Raw genomic sequence first — 12,373 nt, forward strand, 5'->3', positions numbered from 1 at the left:
GAGGAGGAGGCTGCTGGGCGGACGCGGAAGAGGACTTGGGGGATCTAGAGGAATCCTGCAGCTCCTTCCTTTCCTCCCCCACCCCCACCCCCAAAAAGCGGGGCCTGGGGGAGACTTTCGGTGCCGGATCTTGGCCCCGGTTTGGGGGGCGCTTCGCTCTGAAGTGGCCGCCTCCTCCTCCTCCTCCTCCTAAGCCTCCCGGGAGAGACGGTTTCGCAGCCGAAAAGCGGGCGCCGGGCTCTTGGGTTTGCTCTCGCCCACCCGTGGCCCGTGGAGCCCTGCAAGGTAGGCTGGATCTGAGTGTGGGCTGGAAACGCACCTCCTCCCAAAGGAAGGCCGGGCCCGAGGCTGAGCCCTTGTCTCCTCGGCTTGCCTTCCGCGGGGCAGGTGAGAGGGCTGGCAAAGGAGCAAAAGAGGAGCCAAGGGAGAGAGAGAGAGTGTAAGTTTTGAAGAGGGTGAGGGTCAAAGGGGTTGCATGATTTTTAATAAAGTTTGTGTGTGTGTGTGTAAGTTTTGAAGAGGGTGAGGGTCAAAGGGATTGCATGATTTTTAATAAAGTTTGTGTGTGTGTGTGTGTAAGTTTTGAAGAGGGTGAGGGTCAAAGGGATTGCATGATTTTTAATAAAGTTTGTATGTGTGTGTGTAAGTTTTGAAGAGGATGAGGGTCAAGGGGTTGCATGATTTTTAATAAAGTTTGTATGTGTGTGTATAAGTTTTGAAGAGGGTGAGGGTCAAAGGGGTTGCATGATTTTTAATAAAGTTTGTGTGTGTGTGTATAAGTTTTGAAGAGGGTGGGGGTCAAAGGGGTCGCATGATTTTTAATAAAGTTTGTGTGTGTGTGTGTAAGTTTTGAAGAGGGTGAGGGTCAAAGGGGTTGCATGATTTTTAATAAAGTTTGTGTGTGTGTGTGTAAGTTTTGAAGAGGGTGAGGGTCAAAGGGGTTGCATGATTTTTAATAAAGTTTGTGTGTGTGTGTGTAAGTTTTGAAGAGGGTGAGGGTCAAAGGGGATTGCATGATTTTTAATAAAGTTTGTGTGTGTGTGTGTAAGTTTTGAAGAGGGTGAGGGTCAAAGGGGTTGCATGATTTTTAATAAAGTTTGTGTGTGTGTGTGTAAGTTTTGAAGAGGGTGAGGGTCAAAGGGGTTGCATGATTTTTAATAAAGTTTGTGTGTGTGTGTGTAAGTTTTGAAGAGGGTGAGGGTCAAAGGGGTTGCATGATTTTTAATAAAGTTTGTGTGTGTGAGTGTAAGTTTTGAAGAGGGTGAGGGTGAAAGGGGATTGCATGATTTTTAATAAAGTTTGTATGTGTGTGTGTAAGTTTTGAAGAGGGTGAGGGTCAAAGGGGTTGCATGATTTTTAATAAAGTTTGTATGTGTGAGTGTAAGTTTTGAAGAGGGTGAGGGTCAAAGGGGTTGCATGATTTTTAATAAAGTTTGTGTGTGTGTAAGTTTTGAAGAGGGTGAGGGTCAAAGGGGTTGCATGATTTTTAATAAAGTTTGTGTGTGTGTGTGTAAGTTTTGAAGAGGGTGAGGGTGAAAGGGGATTGCATGATTTTTACAAAGTTTGTGTGTGTGTGTGTGTGTGTGTAAGTTTTGAACAGGGTGAGGGTCAAAGGGATTGCATGATTTTTTTACAAAGTTTGTGTGTAAATTTTGAACAGGGTGAGTGGAAGTCAAAGGCAGGGGTCCCCAAACTTGGCAACTTTAAGACTTGTGGACTTCAACACCCAGAATTCTGGGAGTTGGAATCCACAAGTCTTAAAAGTTGCCAAGTTTGGAGACCTTCAGTCAAAGGCATTGCATGAATTATTATTATGTTTTTAAATTGAAGTGCTGGATTTTTTTTTAAAGTTAATTGAGGTTTTTTTTTTAAAGTATTCAGTGATGTCTCAGCCTCCATAAGGCGCTTGGTGGAAGAATGCCAAGCCGGCCAGCCTGCTCTCTGTGGAATTAAGAGGAAGTAGCTTGAATCATCCAAGTGACAAACTCTTAACTTTAATCATTAAGCAAAGGGCTGGTTCCCAGAGTGAGATCCATTTGTGGGTTTCTAGTTAACTCTCCACCCTTCCAACTAATAAATTCTCCAGTCAGACAGATGTGACTCTGAGTGACTTTCCTCTTCTTCCTCTTCTCTTTCTTTCTCTCCCCCCTCCCCCCCAAATTTGCTTGCAAAGTTCTGGGAACAAGTGAGCAAGGGTGATTTTGCAGTAAAACTGGAGCATTTCAAATTTGATTCTAAAAAAGGCACCCAGATTGCACTTTGTCAGCAACTCTTTAAAGCAGCTGCGTCTTTTCCCCGGATTGGCCCTCTTATGTCAGTGAAAGCTCATTGACCATTCCTCTCCTTGAGTCCCAGTTGAGTCATGCAAGGGGAGGGAAGTTTGTAGAGATTCTCAGTCCTCCAGGCCATGGTTGTCCCAAAGGTGCTTTTTTTGGGAGGCATCTGAACTTACTGGTTTTTTCTTTTGAAGACTACTTCTTCGCTTCTCATCCAAGAAGCTTCTTCAGCTCTGACTGGCTAGTGGGGAATGGGAGGATTTATATTCCTTGTAGACAGCTGGTCATTTGCATCCTTTTAGAGGGTGGTTGAGGCCACTTGGGAGGTTTATCTGGGTTCTCAGGGCCACCTTGAGTGGTGCTCCTGGTTCTTGTAGTCTGCAATTTCCGCCCCCTAGAAATCCATTCCTACTGCCACACCATTCAAAGGGTGTTCATCCCAAATTGTATGAGACAACCATGACCAGGATGGCTGAGAGTCTCTACAGACTTTTATCTATACAATTTGGGATGAACACCCTTTGGATGGTGTGGCAGTAGGAACGGATTTCCAGAGGAAAAATGGCAGACTACAGGCACCAGATGACCCTGAGGACGCAGATAAATCTCCAAGCAGCCTCAAGGACCCTCTAAAAGGATGCAAATGACCAGCTGTCTGCAAGGAGTATAAATCCTTCCATTCCCCACCATCCAGTCAGAGCTGGATGAGAAGGGAAATGTCTTCAAACAAAAAACAAAGTCAGTTGCCTCCTGAAAAAGCACTTTGGGGACAAGGGGAAGGAAGAGGACATCAATTTTTAAGTAATCCTCCTTTCGTGACCACACTAGGGATTGGCAACTTCAACTGAAGCAAAGTGGTCACTCAGCAAAACCTTGACTGTGCTTATGATGTTACTTCAGCTTTTCCTTTGCTTCACAGGCCATAAATGTGAGGCTTGGCCACAAAGCAACTTTTCCATCACCGCCTGAGTCTCTAAAGAAGAGCTACTTGGATACAGTGGGAGCCAGTCTACTTTTCCTGTGCAGGTAAAGGAACTGGAATTGTTTGGTAGAACGTTCATATTAGCTTCTCAGAGAAACACAAGCCAATTTCAATTCAGTTTGCATGTTCCTATGCAATTTCAGGATTATTAAGCACCTCCTTTCAAACCAGGATGTCAACTCATAAAACACTCCTATGCCTGTTTTTGTAGTTTCCATAAAAGGGAGGTGGGTGGAGGAAGGAAATCTGGAAGAGCAGTTTGAAAGCAGAAAGTACATTCCAACTCTTGCCTTTAAAAGATTGTAGCTAAAATACCAGAGCTTTTGCCTGGTGCGAATATATTTAATTGGAGAATCTGATTGATGACACACCCAGGGGGGAGAGGGGAAACAGGGTCAGAGGTGACCGTAAATGACGTATGCCAGAGTTGGCGTCATACAGGGCAGTGCCAGTATGTCGCCTTTAATGAATCCTTTGAAGTTTTTTGAAGTTTGGCTGGAGAATCATGATTTAATTAGAGCGATTGCTGGAATCCTGACATAGGGCACAGATCAAGTCAGCATGCAGCCTGTGACTCTGTTTCCCAAGCGTGTCCGTTGCACAAATGCCCAGCTTTGCACATACAGGCAATCCTCGACATGCGGATACAAGTGAGCCCACATTTGCTCAGTGAGAAAATGTGTTAACTGAGCCTTGCCCCAGTTTGTGACTTTTCTTGCCCCATCTCTTAAGTGAATCGCTGCCAGTGGCAGATGAAGGCTTCCTGGTGCCCTAAGCACTGACAAATCTTGATGCCTCCATCCTTCTTCGTACACACTCTACAAACAAAGCCAAGTGTCCTGCCCCTGGTAGAGTCGGACTGTGAGGGAGAGAAGGAACAGCCGACATGGAGTGGAGGTGTGGGTCCGGAGGTTGTGGAGGAGGCTGGAGAAGGGCAGAGGCCTGCTGGGCAGTCAGAGGAAGACCCACGCCCACCCCCTCTCCATCCTAGGGCACGCAGGGAGGAGAGGATCAGGGAGAGACGTGGTCTACTCAGGAGGAGAGGGCCTTGATCGTCTTCATGGGCTGCAGGCGTGAGATCTGCATAAGAGTTTGGACCTGCATACTGGCAAACGCTGGAGACAAATGAGTGCTTTTCCTGGATGAGGTTTATCTTAGTTGGCGTTCTTCCAACGGACTGTACCTGGTTATCTTCCTGAAGTTTGTAATTATTTATCCTGGTCTGTCGTGGAACTTTTCTTCAGTGCGGTTTGTTTTTGGTTTTTGCTTCGTTATCCGCTCTTTGAATTTGAACTCTGTTTTCTTTCATTTGGAATGTTATTTTGAAAATAGTTTAATCTTCAACTGTGAACAATTAAACAGTGAAGCCAAGTTGAAGGCATTAAAGCAGTGATCCCCAACCTTTTGACGCTGCGCCCGGTACCGGCATCAGCTGCGGCGCCATGCCCGGCATCGCTGGGCGCCGCCATCTTTTTGATGAAAAAGCTTCGTGAAGCTTTCGGGTAGAAAGCTCACCGGAAGCACGTTTTCATCAAAAAGATGGCGCGCTTAGCGTTGGTGAGCTTTTCCGGTAGAAATGGCTTTCTACCCGGAAAAGCTCACCGAAGTGCGCCGCCATCTTTTTGATGAAACGCGTGCTTCCGGTGAGCTTTCTACCCGGAAAAGCTCACCGAAGCACTTTTTCATGAAAAAGATGGCGGCGCTCAGCAAGCCGCGGACTGCAGGAGTTGTTCCGCGGACGGTACCGTCCGCGGACCGGTGGTTGGGGACCCCTGCATTAAAGGACCTTTATTTAAATTTTGGTTTTTATTATATTTTTGATACACGCCGGGTCATCACACCAAGCTAAGGCTACATAAAAAGTTTTTGTGGTGCCCCCTTTGGGCCTGGTGCTCTTAAGCACGTGCTTAGTCTGCTTCACGGTTAAGACACCACTGATTGCTGCTGTCATTAAATTAGTCACACGGTTCTTAAGTGAATCCGGTTTCCCCCACCGACTTTGCTTGTCAGCTTAAAGGAGATCGTGTGATTTCAGGACACTGCAACCGTCGTAAGTGTGAGTCAGTTGTCAAGCATCCGAATCTGAATCGTATGGCCACAGGGATCCAGCAACGGTCATAACTGTGAAAAATGGACACAAATCACTTTTTTTCAGTGCTGTTGTAACTTTGAATGGTCACTAAGCAAATTGTTATAAGTTCAAGGGTTAGCTCTATGTGCAAATTCCATTGCCTGTGTGTTATCAAATATCTTAGCAATAAACCTTCCCGTTGCCCAGGTAGCGTTTTTCCTTTCTGATCCCTGTCATGGTTCTGTGTCAGGCGTCTTCAAACTTGACAACTTTAAGACTTGTGGACTTCATCTCCCAGAATTCCTCCTCCAGTCATGTTAGCTCAGGAATTCTGGGAGTTAAAGTCCAGAAATCTTAAACTTGAAGACCTCCTTGCTTTAGACCCAGATGGGATGATATGCATCAGCTGCGTTTGCATGTTATGCTTCACGGTGTTAACCTAATCATAACAGTCCAGAGGTCCCAAAACTTGGCAACTTTAAGACTTGTGGACTTGAACTCCCAGAATTCCTCCTCCAGTCATGTTAGCTCAGGAATTCTGGGAGTGTTCTGACCCAAACCTAGTTCCAAGAGAGTAAACACAAGAGAAAGGTAACAGCACAACCTTTTACTGTTTCATGTACGAATCCTGTTTCTTCACAGATAAAAGGTTGCTTCCAACTAATTAGCTCCGACAAGAAACTGCCAAGAACAACAGATAAATTTCCTAAACAATCAATCCAAGAGTCTCCAAACACCAACTCAGATATTCTAACGTCCACCAGGCTGGAGTATCAAAACTTATTTGCCTTCTGCAAAGAACTCCAGTTTCTCAGGCTGGCTTTTATCTCTTAAGGGAGGGGCCATTACCTTACAGCCTTACTCCTGAGTCGCCTGTGCTGCTGCAGCTCCTCTTTCCTTCGAGCAGCCCTGCGTGCACATACCCTGGACACAGGCTCCTCGGGGGACTCTTCCTCATTGCTGCCAGCCTCCACAATCTCCAAAGGCAGCACTCCACTCCCTGATGGTCCTGCCCCATCCCTGCCTCACACACAGGCCCCTCATCTGAGTCCTCGCTCTCTGAGACCTCAGTCGTCTGTACCTTCTGCCGGCAAACCACAACAGGGTTTTGAAGTCCACAAGTCTTAAACTTGCCAAGTTTGAAGACCCTTGTTCTATGATGTGATGAGGGACATCTTCATACTTTTTGCAGGAGGGACCTGACGGTCAACCCAGAAAAGATCTGACCATGCCGCCTTCCAAAGATGTGGTCAAAATCGCTGTGCAGATGATGGGCGCAATTCCCCAGCTTATAGAACTGAATCAGGTAGAGGATATTTTACATTTAAAAAAAAATAAAACCCAATTTGGCACATTGAAGTGTTGTGCCATCTCAGGGGTGCCCAATTCTATTTTCCGTGCACCGGCTCTGCTTTAAGGTTCAAATTATCCTCATGCCGTTTATGTTTAATTACAGGCTAAGCCTTTGTCAGCAGTTGTGAAAGAAGTCTGTGAAGTGTGAGTAGCTACTCCTTCTTCTTCTTCTTTTTTGCTTTTGCTTTTGCCTTGTAGCAGATCAGCAGAAAAAGCCCGAGACTGATTCATAGAACGGTTTCAGACAGAAGCTGCTGACTGCCAAATGTTTGCAAAAACTTACTGTATTTTTCCACGCCCGCTTTTGAGTTATTAAATATGTTCTAAGGGAGGTTTGTCTGTTTTCTGTTTCGTTAATGTACTTTAGCTTTCTTGAACTTGAATCTTGAACACACCTTCAAGTTGCTGAAGTTGAAAAGCACGGCTATAAATCAACGGAGCCCCCAAATTACTGATAGCAGGCATTTTTCTAGATGTTTCCCCCTTCACCTCCTCTTTCAACCCTTCCCTTCTCTCCATCCTCTCTTCCGTCATTACCTCCTGCTGGAATTAAAGGTCTGTACTTGTCCATATAATAACAGAATAACAGAGTTGGAAGGGACCTTGGAGGTCTTCTAGTCCAGCCCCCTGCTCTAGCAGGAAACCCTATATCATTTCAGACAAATGATTGTTCCAATCTCTTAAAAACCTCCAGCGTTGGAGCATTCACAACTTTTGGAAGCAAGTTATTCCCATTGAGTAATTGTTCTCACTGTCAAGAAATTTCTCCTTAGTTTTACATTGCTTCTCTCCTTGATTAGTTTCCATCCATTGCTTCTTGTCCCGCCTTCAAGATGTTTTGGAGAATAGCTTGACTCCTTCTTCTTTGGGGCAGCCCCTCAAATTTTGGAACACTGCTATGTCGCCCCTAGTCCTTTCATTAGACTAGACATACTCAATACTTGCAACCATTCTTCATATGCTTTAGACACGTTTTGGATAAGAGAAGGTGATTTGTATCTGTGAAAGAGAATAGATCATTGACATACTTGCAAGGGAGAGAAGAATAGATTTTACAAATTGGAGCCTCGTTGTAAAAGAAATGAAGTGTAATTGGTATTTAATCCAGTTAGTATGAAGAGTTATTTTGTCCTCACCATTCTCCTTTTTGGAGTGTGACTTCTGGTTTGGCCTTGTATGCCACATGCAACAACATGTTTATGGAGGTAGGGAAACACCTCCAAGAACTGGTGAAGGCTGAGTTGGCTATTGCACAGAATTTTACTCCCCCAGGATGGGTGTGTGTGTGTGTGTATGTATGTGTGTATATATAAAACAAATACAGGCATGTATAATTTCTCTCTAATTCCCTTTCCTCCCCTTTTTTTTGAGGATCATGTTCCTTTCAGATAAACACAGAGTTTGATTAAACTTTGTAGAAAACTTAGTTGAGTAGCAAACATTTGCATGATTCAGACAATACATTCCCTTGAATGTCCAGTTTCTTTCCTGGGAGATGGAAATACCCCAGTTTTGGAAAGGGATCTCTGCACCCTGGGCCAAATTCCAATTGTCTGTCTCTAACATAGGTGGAACCTAAATAATTCCGAGCGCTATGCTCTGCAGTACGTGGACGGCCAACAAGCTTACATCACAGAACTGGTGAGTCCATTTCAAAACTGATGAACCAACCGACACACTGTGTGTACATAAGAGAGTTGATGTTTTAATGTTTTGTTTGTCTTGTTTGTTTGTAGAAAATTAATAAAATTGTTTTGTTTTTTTTTAAAAAAAAAGAACTGGTGAGTGCATTTGAGAAAGAGTTTAGTAGACCAACCTGCAAAAAAAAAAAAAAAAAAATGCCTGCAAGGATGATTATAGCCTGGCCAAAAAAAAAAAAAGATGAACATTGAATGATTACCATTAGTAAAACAACTTTTTCTGCCTCTTATTTTTCAGTTCTCCTAGAAGGCTAGTTAAAATGTTGGCAAGATAGAAATTTGGAAGATCGCTTTGAACTTTTTCCTCTCCAAGTTCATCTTTGGCTGCTTTTATTCAGTGTTTTGAGATTTTGATTGTGCAATTGTTTTCTTGTTTTGTCAGAACCGTGGAGAAATTAAGAATGGGAGTATCCTGCAATTGACCACTGCTCCGGTAGGTCCCAATGTAAACAGGAAAGCATTCCGAATTTTGTCTTTGCTCAAGGACAACGTCGTTTGTAGATTCCAAGCATGTGATTTCTGCATGCTTTTCCCCTTATTTTCTTACTGGGCATTTTGTCATCTTGCAAATCTTGCCGACTAATCATTAGAACAAAACCAGATAACCCCTTTACATCCTGCTGGCTATTCCAGTTTGATAATTTACGCACATCCTTAGGATAGTGATGCATTTTTTTTCTGGCAAATTTGGGAAACTGCAAATATGGTTGTGTTATAAAATACTTTCAGAGCTGCTCGTTGGCCTAGAAGTGAAGAGCTTGCTTCCCACTCAGAAGGTTGAGAGTTCAATCCTAGGGAGAGACAGATGTTTCTCTCTCTCAGAGCACAAAGAGAAAATATCTGCTGTGAACCCTGTGTAGATGTCAGGAAGGGCATCTGGCCAATAAATTCTAGCTCCATTCAGTCTCCCTGACTCCACCTCGGAGCAAGAGATCGTAAAAAGAAAAATAGAAGGCTTTCAAATGAGGCTTTTATTGTAAAATCATGCAGTTCCCTCCATCAATTTTCAGTTATTTATTTATTTTTAAGGATTGGATGGAGGACGTTGATGGTCAAAGGTCATTGATTTCTTATCACGGTGGCCCTTAACTCATTTCAGCTGCTTCTTTCTTCCTTACTTGGAGGAAATTCAAAGGAAAATAAACACCGACTTGCTACAGAACGCTTTTTGAGTGAGAGCTGTTTTTTTTAAAAAAAAAAACCACCCACATCCTGGCTACTATTTTTACCATCTATTTATGTCAATACTTTTGAGTTACTTTTTGTTCTTGCTACTTTGGCTAAATTTTACAGTCCTTACTGTTTTAAGATTCCAGTGCTTAGCAGCAAAATATTATTATGCCCATTCCTAGGCACATAATCGAAGCAGCATTGAGATGGGCTGCAGTTGTGTTCCTTTTGAGGTTTTAACACAAGCTTTCCTCAATCCAGACCCCTCCAGATACGTTCAATGGGAACACATCTGCCCACCTTACACATCTGCAGAATGTGAACTCGCAGCAATTGCATTAATGTAACTTTTACTGTTGGCTTGAGTCAATTCTTGGTTTCATTTAGTTATTTTTTTTTGGTGGGGGGAAGAAATCACCTTGGTGCAAATGCAAAACTTACCTACCTTCCCACTATTCCACCAAATGTGTTGCAAATATATATATATAACTAGAGGCTTTGCTGAGACAGAGAGGAAAAAGATCTGTAGAAACTATCAGCAGATAAGTCAGCTTACTATGGACTTATCACCACACACACACACACCACACACACACACAGATTTTCAGCCCGAGGGATGTGCAAACAAATTGGGAAAAAGAAATTCAGAAGCTTCAGAGGAGACCTGAACTTAAGGAACTCACTAATAAAAGGAGGGCTGGGTGAATTCCTATCTCACTTTTCAAGCTTTTTTGTAATCGAAGGCTTATTTCTTGTTGTTTAAACTCGTTTAAAGAATCTTCCTTCCTTGATTGTGCTCTGCTGAGGGGATAAGTCAGTGGTGGGATTCATAATTTTTTACTACTGGTTCTATGGGCGTGACTTGGTGGCTGTGGCAGGGGAAGGATACTGTAAAATCCCCATTCCTTCCCCACTTCTGGGGGAAGGATACTGCAAAATCCCCATTCCCACCCCACTAACCTGCTTTCCAGTTCCGTTCTCCTGTGCAGGGCAACAAAAGAAGAGCCAGCCAATCAGCTGGGACTTGGGAGGCGGAGAATAGAGGGGGCGGAGCCAGTCAGAGGCGGTATTTGCTGGTTTTCCAAACTACTCAGTTTCTGCTACCGGTTCCCCAGAACTGGTCAGAACCTGCTGAATACCAACTCTGGCATAAGTATGATTTTACTGGCATTAAAAACTATTGCTGGTCATTGGATCAACCAGGATTTTGATTCTGTGGGAAGAGCCAAGCTACCACTCTCTTCTTCCATGCCATGCATTATTTTAGAAACCTTATAAAATACGCCTTAGCTTTTTTTTCTCCCTCAGTGCCATAAAATAGCAATTGCTGGAATCCTGACAATAACGTGATCAGAACTGAACGCAGCAATATTCCAAGTGTGGCTATGTCATCCTCTTTGATTTCCCCCCCCAAATATCTCTTTGCAGGATCAAGAGGCAGCAAAGCTGCACGGGGGCATTCAAAGCAACAGTGTGGACGTGAAGACCAATTCTTTGAAGAAGCTGGCCGGCCTGTCCCGGGATGTGGCCTTTGCGCAGGAGTTTATTAGCAGAAATGGCCTGAATCAACTCTTCTCGATTGTGGAAGAAGATAATAAGTGAGTATCTTCAGGCTTTTTGGCCCGAGGTTTCCTTCTGATCTCTTCCAAGGATGTTTTTCTGCAGCTCCTCAGGTAGCTATGGGGTAGACCATCCATGGCCTATGGACGGAATGTGGTCTTCTACAATGCCCTTACGCAATTCCTGGAGCCAATTTGCCAATGAAACGTGAACATGACTGCGATGTTAAGAGCACCGCTCTTTTTAAGCCTTGCCATCATGGAGAACACTTTGCAAATTTCCCCTCCAAAAAAATGTTTTGGTTTTCGTTTGGCTTTGCCCACAATTTTCATGCGGGACCCCGTTGTTCATTGGGGTGCCCCCTTCAGCCAATAATACTTTACTGATCAGTGAACTGCTCCGGTTGAGTCCCAGGAAGGAGGCACCAATCCGTATGGGTTTAGCTAAATTTGTGTGTTTTAACTCTTCCTTCTCCATTGTTTTCCTCTGTTTTCATGAATTAATAATCACAAATTTTTAGGGATTCAACTGTCCACACTGTGACCAGAGTGAGTTATGCAAAGAGTGCACCCTTAAAATATAACAAGCAGGTGTTTCTCAACGACATTATTGTGGTGGCCCTTGAGGTTTTCCTTAGAATAATCTGTCCCATCTCTTTCTGCTTCCTTGGCCTTTTTTTTCCCCCTGGGACGTTGGCTTTTATGGAGACATTTCCTTTTTCTTCTTCTTCTTCTTTGTTCCTTCTCTCTCCTCCTAGGTTCCTCTAAATGCATCCTTCCTATGGTTTCTGGGTTTGAGTCTCCCACCCGCCCATTGGCTCTTACCCTGTTTGCTGTCTGTTACTCCAGTACAGGGGAGATTCTGGCGTATACCCTGAAGGCCTTTGTAGAGCTGATGGAACATGATTTTGTTTCCTGGGAGACCCTCAGCCCCACTTTCATCAAAAAGGTAAGGGACCGCACACTGAAGCAGGTCTTGTTCTGTTATCAGAGCATCTGGGTTCTAGATTTCTCTTCAGGAGATGGGCAGGATTTAGTGGAGTTGCAAACCAAGGTTGGGAATGTGGACTTCATAGACATCTCATTTTGGGTTCATAGGCTCTTTTCTTTCTTCCTTCCTTCCTTCCTTCCTTCCTTCCTTCCTTCCTTCCTTCCTTCCTTCCTTCCTTCCTTTTTTCTTCCTTTTCTACCTTCCTTCCTTCCTTCCTTCCTTCCTTCCTTTTTTCTTCCTTTCTTTTATTTTCTTGTCTTTCTTTTCTTTC

The 12,373-nt window shown here is 43.9% G+C and overlaps 1 protein-coding gene across 5 annotated transcripts in view; it reads left to right on the plus strand.

Annotated features, from left to right (window-relative positions):
- ELMO3 (engulfment and cell motility 3) overlaps window positions 1–12,373 on the plus strand; it is a 32,268-nt gene continuing 19,895 nt past the window's right edge. For 2 of the 5 annotated variants that reach the window (XR_015750642.1, XM_087971583.1), the window contains exons 1-8: window positions 1–285; window positions 3,196–3,298; window positions 6,522–6,635; window positions 6,786–6,826; window positions 8,251–8,323; window positions 8,765–8,815; window positions 10,981–11,150; window positions 11,961–12,060. The gene's annotated coding sequence lies outside the window, so the exon portion shown is untranslated. Of the gene's footprint in view, window positions 286–3,195; window positions 3,303–6,521; window positions 6,636–6,785; window positions 6,827–8,250; window positions 8,324–8,764; window positions 8,816–10,980; window positions 11,151–11,869; window positions 12,061–12,373 lie in introns of those variants that run through there. The other 3 variants (XR_015750641.1, XM_087971582.1, XM_087971584.1) reach the window with 2 other exon arrangements.

Source organism: Notechis scutatus, chromosome 9 (assembly GCF_049901735.1).
Source record: "Notechis scutatus isolate UNSWTSFEM ecotype Mainland chromosome 9, rNotScu1.2, whole genome shotgun sequence".
Lineage (NCBI taxonomy): Eukaryota > Metazoa > Chordata > Lepidosauria > Squamata > Elapidae > Notechis > Notechis scutatus.